We start from the raw sequence: 12449 nt of genomic DNA, 5'->3' as shown, positions 1-12449 counted from the left end.
AGTCTAAGAAGAAATTGAGCATCCTGGAGTTACTCCAGTTGTTCAGTGACAGCCGCTAGGCAAGAATTGCCTCTTCCTCTACAGATAATTACTGTCCAGAAAAGGACACACTTGCAGGAGAGCCGACTGATTATATCTGCCTAGACAGAGTAATCAGCCCTTAATATTCTGCATCACTAAGGTCTGTCAGATGATTCTGGGCCAGAAGGCTGAAGATTTGATGCTCCAACATTCAGTAGTATAGGGGCTTTCCAGGTGTTCAGCAGTCTCTATAATTGGCTAAGTTTTAGAAGCTATGCTTAGTGCTTCCCATAATTTCAGTTAACTCAGTCATTCTGGATTTCTGATGGGGTTGAAGACCTATAGTCTCATAGCCAATCCTGGCTATTTACTTTGAGAGAAAAGATCTGAGTAGATGGTTTTTAGCTGACATTCATTCTAAAGCCCAAAAAAGCCAGGATCAAAAGTAAGTGTTTTAGTTAGGAGAGATGGCAGAGGTTCTGGTTAGTCAACAAAATGATGGACTGGGTATTAGGACTATCTTGTACCTCACTGGTACAATTAGGAATAAGTATGCTCTAATTGTATTTTGAGAGAAAAAGTTTTACTTTAACAGGAAGAGTGATATGTAGGAGGAGCTAAGTGGGAAGGAGTACTGAGAGGAAGAGACGGAGTAAGGAGAGGAGAAGATGAAAGAGAGGAGAAGCTAGGTGATGAGACAGAGAAAGAGAGAGAAAGAGGGGGGGCATGGAGGCAGATGTTCACATGTGTCCACCAGTCAAGGATAGTTGATATATCTAGGTTGGGTATTGGGTTACACTTCTGATTGAGCATTATCAAACTTATAAAGCCTTTGATTAACATTTTTAAAAATTGTATAAAAGCAAAAAGGAAAAGGGGGCATGGGATAGGGGTTTTTCTAGGGAGGAGAAATGGGGAAAGGTGATGATATCGTTAATGTAAATAAAATATAAAAAAAAAGATTTCAGGCCAGGCAGTGGTGGCGCATGCCTTTAATTTCAGCACTTGGGAGGCAGAGGCAGAGGGATTTCTGAGTTTGAGGCCAGCCTGGTCTACAGTAGAGTGAGTTCTAGGACAGCCAGGACTGCACAGAGAAACCTTGTCTCAAAAAACAAAACAAAAAATGATTTCAGCCTTAATTTTTAAGTTCTTTAGTTCTCCATAAAGTTTCTACAAAATTTCTCCCAAAATGTCTCTCTGCTTTCTTTAATCTTGTTCTCTCTTCCTGCTCTATTGTCATAATAATGCCCTTACTGTCAATGTCTTTTTTCCCAATATTACATCTTTTAGAATAGATGATCACATGGAAATAAGTTCACCACAAGTTTACACATACATTCAAATCATATAATTGAATGTGAAGTTTACAACTGAGAATGTTTATATGCATATTCATTAAGAGTAATTATTTAGCTAAATATTCATCATCTGTCACCAGCACTACAGATTCATGGAGAGTTATGAATTTTTGTGAGTAAAGTATTAGTGAAGTTTTGTATAGATAAGCTTGGTCAATATTTAATCTTCTGTCCATGAACCTATAATAAACTTCTTATGACCTTTGGTTAATTGTTTTACAATCTCTTGGAATGTGCTCTAAGTTGTAGATGCCTGCTTACTATCTCAGAAGCAATTAACTTGTTGACCTGACCCTCGGGCCTAGTAATTCGTGGACACGAGAAGGACCACAACCTGAAAGAAGAATGGGTGAGACAGGGGACAGGACTCAAGGAAGCAAATGCTTGTCAAGAGTCGTGTATTAAAACAAAAAGCACATTTTTATAATACATTTTGCAAGGGGAGGGGGTAAGAGGGGCCAGGTGATGGGAAAGTACAGAATCTTCTTGGCCTGTGCCCTGAAACAATGGCGGTCTAACTGCTTTTCTCAAAAGATACGGTACACTGCTTTGAGTCTGTAAGTCTATCTGTAACTGTCAAGCCGGACCTTTCGGTTGCTAGGGGATGAAGCTGCAGGGGACATAACTGTCAAGCAGGACCTTGTGGTTGCCAGGGGGATGAAGCTGCAGGGGACACTGTGCAGGTGGGGAGAAGTAGGGGGTGAGGGTAAGAGGCGAGGGTCCTGGCGTCTGACAACTTGTAATACTTGAAGACTGACAGCATTCTCAACACAGTTTTGACATCAGAAAGAACTTAATAGTATTCTCTTATAAAAGAGCTTAATAATTACTAACATAATTTTTAGAATTCTTATAGAATCATAATTAAGAATTAAGAAATAGCAGCCTGTGCCCTGAGCAGACCTTGGGTGCTGGCTCTGCACCCAGTCCCACAACACCCAGAGGAAGATTTACTCCCAGGTGCTCTAACAAGCCTAGAATCGCAGGATCTCAGGAGCTTGGTCCCACCAGGATTTCATAATCCCAGAGGCATCTTGACTCCTAGAGTTCTGACACACCCAGTGTCTCAGGATTACAGAATCACAGGATCACAAAGACAGCTGGATTCTGAGGAGTACTGACACAACCAGGATCATAGAAGGCACAGGCTTCAGTCAGAGACAGCAAAGGCAGGTAGCACCAGAGATAAGCAGATGGCAAGAGGCAAGCACAAGTACATAAGCAACAAAAACCCAAGGCTACTTGTCATCATCAGAGCCTAGGATGATTTTTCCCACCATAGCAAGTCCTGAATACCCCATCACAGAGGAAAAGCAAGATTCAGATTTAAAATCACTTCTCATGATGATGATAGAGGAGTTTGAGAAGCACATAAGTAAGTCCCATGGAGAAATACAGAAGAACACAACTATCAGGTAGAAGCCATTAAGGAGGAAACACAAAAATCCCATAATGAATTATAGTAAAACACAAGGAAACAGGTGAAGGGCTTGAACAAAACCATCCAGGATCTAAAAATGGAAATAGAAACAAGAAAGAAATCACAAAGGGAGACAACCCTGGAGATGGAAAACCTAGGAAAAAGATCAAGAGTCATAGATGCAAGCATCACCAACAGAATAAAAGAGATACAAGAGACAATCTCAGATATAGAAGATACCATAGAAACATTGGAACAACAGTCAAAGAAAATGAAAAATTAAAAATGTTCCTACCCAAAACTTCTAGGAAATCTAGAACACAATGAAAAGACCAAACCTAAAATTAATAGGCATAGAAGAGAGCAAAGATTCCCAACTCAAAGGGCCAGGAAACATCTTCAACAAAATAATAAAAGAAAATTGCTTAACCTAAAGAAAAAGATGACCATAAATGTACAAGAAGCCTATAGAACCTCAAACAGATTGGACTAGATAAGAAATTCCTCCCATCACATAATAATCAAAACACCACATGCACAAAACAAAGAAAGAAAATTAAGAGCAGTAAGGAAAAAATGTCAAGTAACATATAAAGGCAGATCTACTAGAATTACACTAGAATTCTCAGCAGAGAGTATAAAAGCCAGGAGATGCTGGGAAGATTCCAAACAGAGCCTAAGCACAGGCAAATGCCAGCCTAGACTACTATACCCAGCAAAACTCTCAATTACCGTAGATGGTGAAACTAAGATATTCCCTGAAAATAATAAGTTTACAGAATATCTTTACACAAATCTGGCCCTACAAAGAATAATAGAGGAAAATCTCCAACACAAGGAGAGAAATTAGTCCCCAGAACAGGCAAAAAGGTAATCTTCTTCCAACAAACACACAAGAAGATAGCCACACAAACATAACTCCACCTCTAACAACAAATAACAGGAAGCAACAATCGCTTTTCCCTAATATCTCTTAACATCAGTGGACTCAATTTGTCAATGAAAAGACATAGAGGGCCGGGCAGTGGTAGCGAATATCTTTAAACCCAGCACTTGGGAGCCAGAGGAAGGCAGATTTCTGAGTTCGAGGCCCTCTACAGAGTGAGTTCCAGGACAGCCAGGGCTACACAGAGAAACCCTGTCTTGAAAAACAAAAAGAAAAAAAGAAAAAAAAGAAAGAAAAAGAAAACAGAAAAGACATAGAGTAACAGACTGGATACATGAACTGTTCCCAGCATTTTGCTGCATATAGGAAATACAATTTAGTGACAAAGACAGACACTACCTCAGAGTAAAATGCTGAAAAAAATTTTCTAAGCAAATGGTATCAAGAAGCAAGGTGGACTAGCCGTTCTAATATCAAATAAAAGTGACTTTCATCCAAAAGTTATCAAAAAAGATAAGGAAGGACACATCATACTTGTCAAAGGAAAAAATCTTCCAAGAACTCTCAATTCTGAACATCTATGCTCCAAATGCAAGGGTAACCACATTCATAAAAGAAACTTTGTTAAAGCTCAAAGCACACATTGAACCTCACATAATAATAGTGGGAGGCTTCAACACCCCACTCTTATCAATGGACAGAACATGGAAACAGAAACTAGACAGAGACAGTTTCACAGTGAAACTAACAGAAGTTATGGACCAAATGGATTTAACAGATATCTATAGAACATTTCATCCTAATACAAACAAACAAAACAAAACAAAACAAAACAACAACAACAACAAAAAACAAAACAAAATCTCCTCAGCACCTCATGATAACTCCTCCAAAATTAGCCATATAATTGGTCCCAAAACAGGCCTCAACAGATACAAGAAGATGGAAATAATCCCATCCATCCTATAAGATCACCAAGGATTAAGACTGATCTTCAATAACAACAAAAACGACAGAAATTCCACATAAACATGAAAGCTGAACAAATTTCTACTCAATGATAAAATGGTCACATAAGAAATAAAGAAAAAAATTAAAGACTTTTAGACTTTTATGAAAACGAATGCACAACATACTCAAACTTATGAGACACAATGAAAGCAGTGCTAACAGGAAAACTTACAGCTCTCAGTGCCTCCAAAAAGAACCTGGAGAGAGCATACATTAGCAGCTTGAAAGCACACCTGAAAGCTCTAGAACAAAAAGAAGCAAATATACCCAAGAGGAGTAAATGACAGGAAATAATCAAACTCCAGGCTAAAATCAACCAAGTAGAAACAAGAAGAATTATACAATGAGTCAACAAAACCAGGAGCTGGTTCTTTGAGAAAATCAACAAGATAAATAAACCCTTAGCCAGACTAATCAGAGGGCACAGAGATTATCCAAATTAAGAAGATCAGAAATGAAAAAGGAGACATAACAATAGAAACAAGGAAATTATCAGCTCCTACTACAAAAGCCTACATTCAAAAAAATTGGAAAATTTGGATGAAATGGGCAAATTTCTGAACAGATACTAGGTATCAAAGTTAAATCAGGATCAGAAAAACATCAAAACAACCCCTTAACCCCTAACCCCTACAAAAATAGCAGCCATCATTAAAAGTCTCTCAACAACAACAACAACAAAAAAGCTCAGAACCAAATGGGTTTGGCCCAGAATTCCACCAGACCTTCAAATAAGACCTAATACCAATATTCTTCAAAAATATTCCACAAAATAGAAACAGTGGGAACACTACCCCATTTGTTCTATGAAACCACAGTTAGGCTGTTACCTAAACTACACAAAGAACCAACAAAGAAAGAAAACTTCAGATCAATTTCCTTATGACTATCGATGCAAAAATACTCAATAAAATTCTGAAAAACCTAATCCAAGAACACATCAAATAATCATCCATCATGGTCAAGTAGGCTTCATCTCAAGAATGCAGGGATAGTTCCATATGTAAAAATCCATCAATGTAATCCACTATGTAAACAAACTCAAAGGAAAAAAAAACAAATGATCATCTCTTTAGATGCTGAGAATGCATCTAACAAAATTCAACATCCCTTCATGTTAAACGTCTTGGGAAGATTAGGAATTCAAGGCCCATACCTAAACATAGTAAATGTAATATATATCAAAATAGTAGTCAACATCAAACTAAATGGAGAGAAACTTGAAGCAATCCCACTAAAATCAGGCACTAGACAAGGCTGCCCACTCTCTTCCTAGCTATTCAATATAGTACATGACATCCTAGCTAGAGCAATTAGGCAACAAAAGGAGGTCAAAGGGATACAGATAGGAAAGGAAGAATTCAAATTTCACTATTTGCAGATGATATGATAGTATACTTAAGTGCCCCTAAAACTTCCACCAGAGAACTCCTAAACTTGATAAACAACTTTAGCAACGTGGCTGGATATAAAATCAACTCAAACAAATTAGTAGCCTTCCTCTACTCAAAGGATAAACATGCTGAGAAAGAAATTAAGGAAATGACACCCTTCATCATAGTCATAAATAATATAAAATACCCTGGTTGGACTCCAACCAAGAGAGTAAAAGATCTGTTTGACAAGAACTTCAAGTCTCTGACGACAGAATTAGAAGAAGATCTCTGTAGATGGAAAGATCTCTGATAATCATGGATTGGCATAATTAATATAGTAAAAATGGCCATCTTGTAAAAGCAATCTACAGATTCAATGCAAAATTGAAATCAAAATTCCAACTCAGTTTTTCATATAGTTAGAAAGAGCAATTTTCAAATTCATTTTGAACAACAAATAATCCAGGGTAGCTAAAATTATTCTCAACAATAAAAGGACTTCTGGGGGAATCACCATTTCTGACCTCAAGCTGTATTACAGAGCAATAGTGATAAAAACTGCATGGTATTGGTACAGTAACAGGCAGGAAAATCAATGGAATAGAATTGAAGATCCAGAAATGAACCTACACACCTATGATCACTTGCTCTTTGACAAAGGAACTAAAACAATACAGTGGGGAAAAGATGGCGTTTTCAACAAATGGTGTTGGTTCAACTGGAGGTCAGCATGTAGAAGAATGCAAATTGATCCATTCTTATCTCCTTGTTCAAGCAGATCAAGGACCTTGGAATAAAAACAGATACACTGAAACTGATAGAAGGGAAAGTGGGGAAGAGCCTCAAACACATGGGCACAGGGGAAATTTTCCTGAAGAGAACACCAATGGCTTATGCTCTAAGATCAACAATAGAAAAATAGAACCTCATAAAAATGCAAAGCTTCTATAAGGCAAAGGACACTATCAATAAGACAAAATGGCAACCTACAGATTGGAAAAAAGATCTTTACCAATCCTAATCTGACAGAGGGCTAATGTTCAATATATTCAGAGAACTTAAGAAGTTAGACTTCAAAAAACCAAATAATCCTATTTTAAAAATGGGGTAGAGAGCTAAACAGAGAATTCTCAACTGAGGAATATCAAATGGCCAAAATCACCTAAAGAAATGTTCAATGTCCGTAGTCATCAGGGAAATGCAAATGTACCAGCCCTGAGATTCTACCTCACAGCAGTCAGAATGGCTAAGATCCAAAACCCGATGACAGCGGATCCTGGTGAGGATATGGAGAAAGAGGAACACTCCTCCATTGTTGTGAGATTGCAAACTGGGACAACCATTCTTAAAATCAGTCTGGCAGTTCCTCAAAAAATTGGACACAGTATTACCTGAGGACCCAGCTATGCCACTCCTGGGCATATACCCAACGATACTCCAACATATAACAAAGACTCATGCTCCACTATGTTCATAGAAGCCTTATTTATAATAGCCAGAAGCTGGAAAGAACCCAGGTGTCTTCCAACAGAGGAATGGATACAGAAAATGTGGTACATATACACAATGGAGTATTACTCAGCTATTAAAAACAATAAATTCGTGAAATTCTTAGGCAAGTGAATGGAACCAGAAAATATCATCCTGAGTGAAGTAACTCAGTCACAGAAGAACAAACATCATATTCACTTACTAATAGTGGATAACAGCCTAAAAGCTTGGAATACCCATAATTCAATTCACAGACCACATGAAGTTCAAGAAGAAGGAAGACCAAAGTGTGGGGTCTTCGGTCTTTCTTAGAAATGGGAACAAAATACTCATGGGAGCAAATATAGAGACAAAGTGTGGTGGAGATACTGAGGAAAAGGCCGTTCAGAGACTGCCCTACCAGTGGATCCATCCCATATACAGTCACCAAACCCAGACTATATTATGAATGCCAAGAAGTACATACTGACCAGAGCCTGATAAAAAGAAAACCTGGAAGTGCAGAAATGTGTAAACAAAAATAATTATGGAGGCAAGTTAAGAGTAGAAAATGTATTGGTAAGTTCATTTTGCTTTACACTGTCAGAAAGTCACAAATGAAGTTGACATGACATTCTCTTGGGAATACATGGATGAGGGGAAGCACAGGACATCAATGATAATTGGTTCAGGAATGCACTGCTTGAGTTCTTTGTATATATTGGATATTAGCCCTCTATTGGATGTAGGATTGGTAAAGATCTTTTCCCAATCTGTTGGTTGCCCTTTTGTCCTATTGACAGTGTCCTTTGCCTTACAGAAGCTTTGCAATTTTATAAGGTCCCATTTGTCAATTTTTGATCTTAGAGCATAAGTCATTAAACTCCAGACAACCAAATAACCCTATTTAAAATGGAGTACAGAGTTAAACAAAGGATTCTCAACTGAGGAAACTTGAATGACCAAAAAACACCTAAAGAAATGTTCAATATACTTAGTCACCAGGAAAATAGAATCAAAACCACCAGCCTGGGAGCACATAGGAAGGTACCTATGGCTCCAGCTGTATATGTAGGGGAGGATGGCATTGTAGGGCATAGGTGGGAGAGGAAACCCTTGGCTCCATGAAGGCTGGAGGCTGAGTGTGGGGAAATCATGGGTGGGGAGGTGGGAGGGGAGGTGGGGACATATCCTCATAGAAGCAAGAGGAGGAGGACGGTATAGGGGGTTCCTGTGTGGGGATGAATGAGGAAAGGGAATTACATCTGAAATGTAAATAAAATATCCAATAAAAAAGAAGAAAAAAGTTTAACAAGAGGGAAAGTTCAAGTGAAGGTGTTTCAATTACACTTAGAATGGGAAAGAAAATAATCACAGGAGGCAGAGGGAGTGAGGAATTTCAGTAGGAGTGTATGAACGGGAAGGAAAAAGGGGAACAGGATCAGGTATAGCAGGAACAGAAGAGAAGCCCAGAGTTCTAAGAGAATTAAAGAAAATATGCAGCATCTGGGGGTTTGATGTGGAAGATAACCTCTAAAAGTCCCAGAGACCTGCAATATGAGAGACTCCCAGGACTCAGTGGGGTTACTTTAGTGCGCATATTTGTTTAAGAATTTTACCTGAACTTCTCCCCCATCTGCTCACTTACCCATAGTACTTTGTGTGTGTGTGTGTGTGTGTGTGTGTGTGTGTGTGTGTGTTTAACTCAAAATCATTTTATGGAGTGTAAATATTCTTGGAGATATAGCCTTCCATAATAAAATAGATAAAGAGACCTTGGAGGCATTAGCCACTGCCTAGGCACAGCTTGAAGGGTTCCAAGAATGCCTATCAGAGAGCGATTTTACAAGAAGGGGCACTCTCAACTCTAAATCAGAGAACTGTAGACCTAGTACATCTTTTACAGCTCAGATAAAAGAAATTGGAGATTCTGATGATGAATCAGATCCAGAGGAAGGAGCTAATTTAAAAGAAAGGGCTTCCAAATACCATGAGGATTGGCCCCCCTATGCACCTTCCGCTCCACCTGTGGTCCTTGATGCAGCAGAAGCTGCCCAGATGGGCATGAAGGTATATAAGTTAGAGATAGAAATTAAGCTGCAGAAATTGACTAACGGGCTACAGGAGTTAAAGTGTCTGTCAGGTGTGAAAAAGAGTGATGATTCTGAGATGCGTCAATCACCATTAAAAAGAGCTGTATATCAGGCCTGCAGGGATGGGCAGGATACATCTGACATGTTAGCTTTTCCTGTGGTTGATGTAATTGACCAGCAGAACAGAAGAACTAGACAATAACAGGCACTGGAGTTTAAAGTGATAAAAAGAATTGAAAATTGCAGTGTCACAATACGGGCCTACGGCTTCCTTTACACAAGCTTTATTGGATACTGTGGTAGAATCAAATTTAACACTCTAAGATTGGAAAACTTTATGTAAGACTATTTTGTCAGGAGGAGATTACTTGCTTTGGAGCTCAGAATGACATTGAAGACCCCCATACTCAGGAGACCCTTCCTCAAGCCTCCGGATCGCGACCACCCAAAAATCACAAGAAACCATACCTGGATGCAATCAGCAGAGGTTTATTAGGGGAGGAGCCAGCGGTCAAAAACGACAAGCTCTTTAGCTCCAAGAGCAGGGTTTTTGGCCCTGAATGATGGGTACCGGGGTCTTTTAAAGAGCAAAACCACAAACCAGGGGAGTGGGGAGGGGGTAAGAGGTTGCCAAGGATACATAACATGAGAATAGTGATACATTCCAAAGAAACCCACCCTAAAAGGTTAATAGCCATGGAAATTACCCAGTACAATCATTTTCTCAAAAATGTGGTTTCACCAAGTCACTGCCCTACCTTGTCATTTATCAACTATTTATTCTCACTAGCTCCAGCTGTAAAGCCACAGTCCTGTCATTGTGTTTTTACCACCTGAATGACTTTCACTCCTTGCAGCCAGTTCCTGGAACTGGCCTGGCTTGTTTCAGAGAAAATTTTCCATGTCCCTAAAAGAACTTGAAAGGCATCTATATATGTATATATTCTATAAAAATGATTTTTATAATTTTTCATTCTTCAGCATGATACTAGTAAGAAAACCGCCATGATGAATGCTCAGGCAGGTAATGCAGATTGGGATCTTAACATGCTTCTAGGAGAAGGTCAATATGAAGGTAATGCTAATCAGGTTGAGCTGCCCACAGGCGTGTATGCACAAATTGCAATGGCTGTCCTCTGTGGTTGGAATCAATTACCTACTAGAGGGCATCTTAGTGGGAATTTATCCAATATTAAACAGGGTCCTGATAAATTATTTCAGGAATTCATAAACAGGCTGCTAGAATTTTTGGAGATCCTCAGTCAGGAATTCCTTTTGTTACACAATTGGATTATGAAAATGCTAACGCAGCTTGCCACCCAGCTATCAGGCCTTACAAATCAAAGACAGATTTACATGGATACATCCCCATCCATCCTTGTGCTAAAATTGGGCCCTCATACAATCAGGGTCTGGCCATGGCTGCTGCTTTTCAAGGGACCACTATACAAGCAATGCTTGCACAGAACCATAAAGATAAAAGATGTTTTAAATGTGGAGATTCACACCATTTTAAAAATGACTGTCCCCAAAAAAAGGGGCATGAACAAGCTATCAGGTCATGTGTCAGAAACTTGTCTGAGGTACAAGAAGGGTAATCATTGGGTTAAGGAGTGCACATCTAAAACATAATCAGGGCTGTCCCTTGTCGGGAAATGAGTTTCAGGGCCAGCCCTAGGCCCCCAAGAATCTATAGCCAACAGCTTATGGGGGCATGAAGCTGTTGCCAAGCCAGGGAAAACTACTTCAAAACTTATTAGAACAACCCCAGGAAGTGCAGGACTGGACCTCAGTTCCACTACTTATGTGATACTGACACCAGAAATGGGAGTTCAGATGCTGCCCATAGGAGTTTTTGGGCCCTTGCCTCCAGGAACATGGGGATTACTTTTGGGCCAAAGCAACAATATTGTAAAAGGATTGCAAATTTATCCAGGTGTTATAGATAATGATTATGAGGGACAAATTAAAATCATGGCCACTTCCCCCAGGGCGTTATAATTGTGCCTGCTGACAAAAGAATTGCTCAACTTGTTTTGGTTCCATTGCATTTGCTTCCTTCCAAATTTGTTAAGAATGAGAGAGGACAGTATGGCTTTGGTTCTTCTGATGTGTATTGGGTTCAATCTATTACTAGCAAGAGACCTAATCTTAAGTTAATAATTGAAGGAAAAAGATTTGAAGGACCAATGGACACAGGAGCTGACGTAACAATTATTAGAGGACAAGAATGGCCTTCAGCCTGGCCTTTGTCTGATACTCTCACTCACCTTCAAGGAATTGGTTATGCCAATAACCCGAAACAGAGTTCTAAACTTCTAAATTAGAGAGATGAAGAAGGTAATTCAGGACAAATTCAGCCCTATGTGATGCCGAATTTGCCTGTCACCCTCTGGGGAAGGGATCTTTTGTCACAGATGTGTCTTATGATATGCAGCCCTAATGAAGTAGTAACAAATGCTAAGACAAAGATTTTTGCCTGGCTGAGGACTAGGGAAAGAAGGGCAAGGTACTAAAACTTTTGAAACACCTAAGTCTCATTCTGACACTAGAGATTTGGGATATTTTCCATAATGGCCACTGTCTTGCCTGCATCCCACACTAATAAAATTCAATGGCTTAATAATGTTCCAGTGTGGGTTGATCAGTGGTCGTTGTCTAAAGAAAAAATAGAAACTGCTTCATTGCTTGTGCAGGAGCAATTAGAGGCAGGACATATGGTATCATCTCAGTCTTACCAAAAACAATCTACAGATACAATGCAATCCATATCAAGACACCAACTCAATTCTTCACAGAGATGAAAAGAGCAAT

General features: G+C 39.2%; 1 pseudogene; it reads left to right on the top strand.

The window, feature by feature from the left end:
• The window catches only part of LOC117722356 (uncharacterized), a 32060-nt pseudogene extending 19909 nt beyond the window's left edge, over positions 1 to 12151 (top strand).
• Positions 12152 to 12449: the final 298 nt, after the last annotated feature.

The sequence above is a fragment of the Arvicanthis niloticus genome, chromosome 1, assembly GCF_011762505.2.
Source record: "Arvicanthis niloticus isolate mArvNil1 chromosome 1, mArvNil1.pat.X, whole genome shotgun sequence".
Classification (NCBI taxonomy): domain Eukaryota; kingdom Metazoa; phylum Chordata; class Mammalia; order Rodentia; family Muridae; genus Arvicanthis; species Arvicanthis niloticus.
This window is presented reverse-complemented; position numbering and strand designations above follow the sequence as displayed.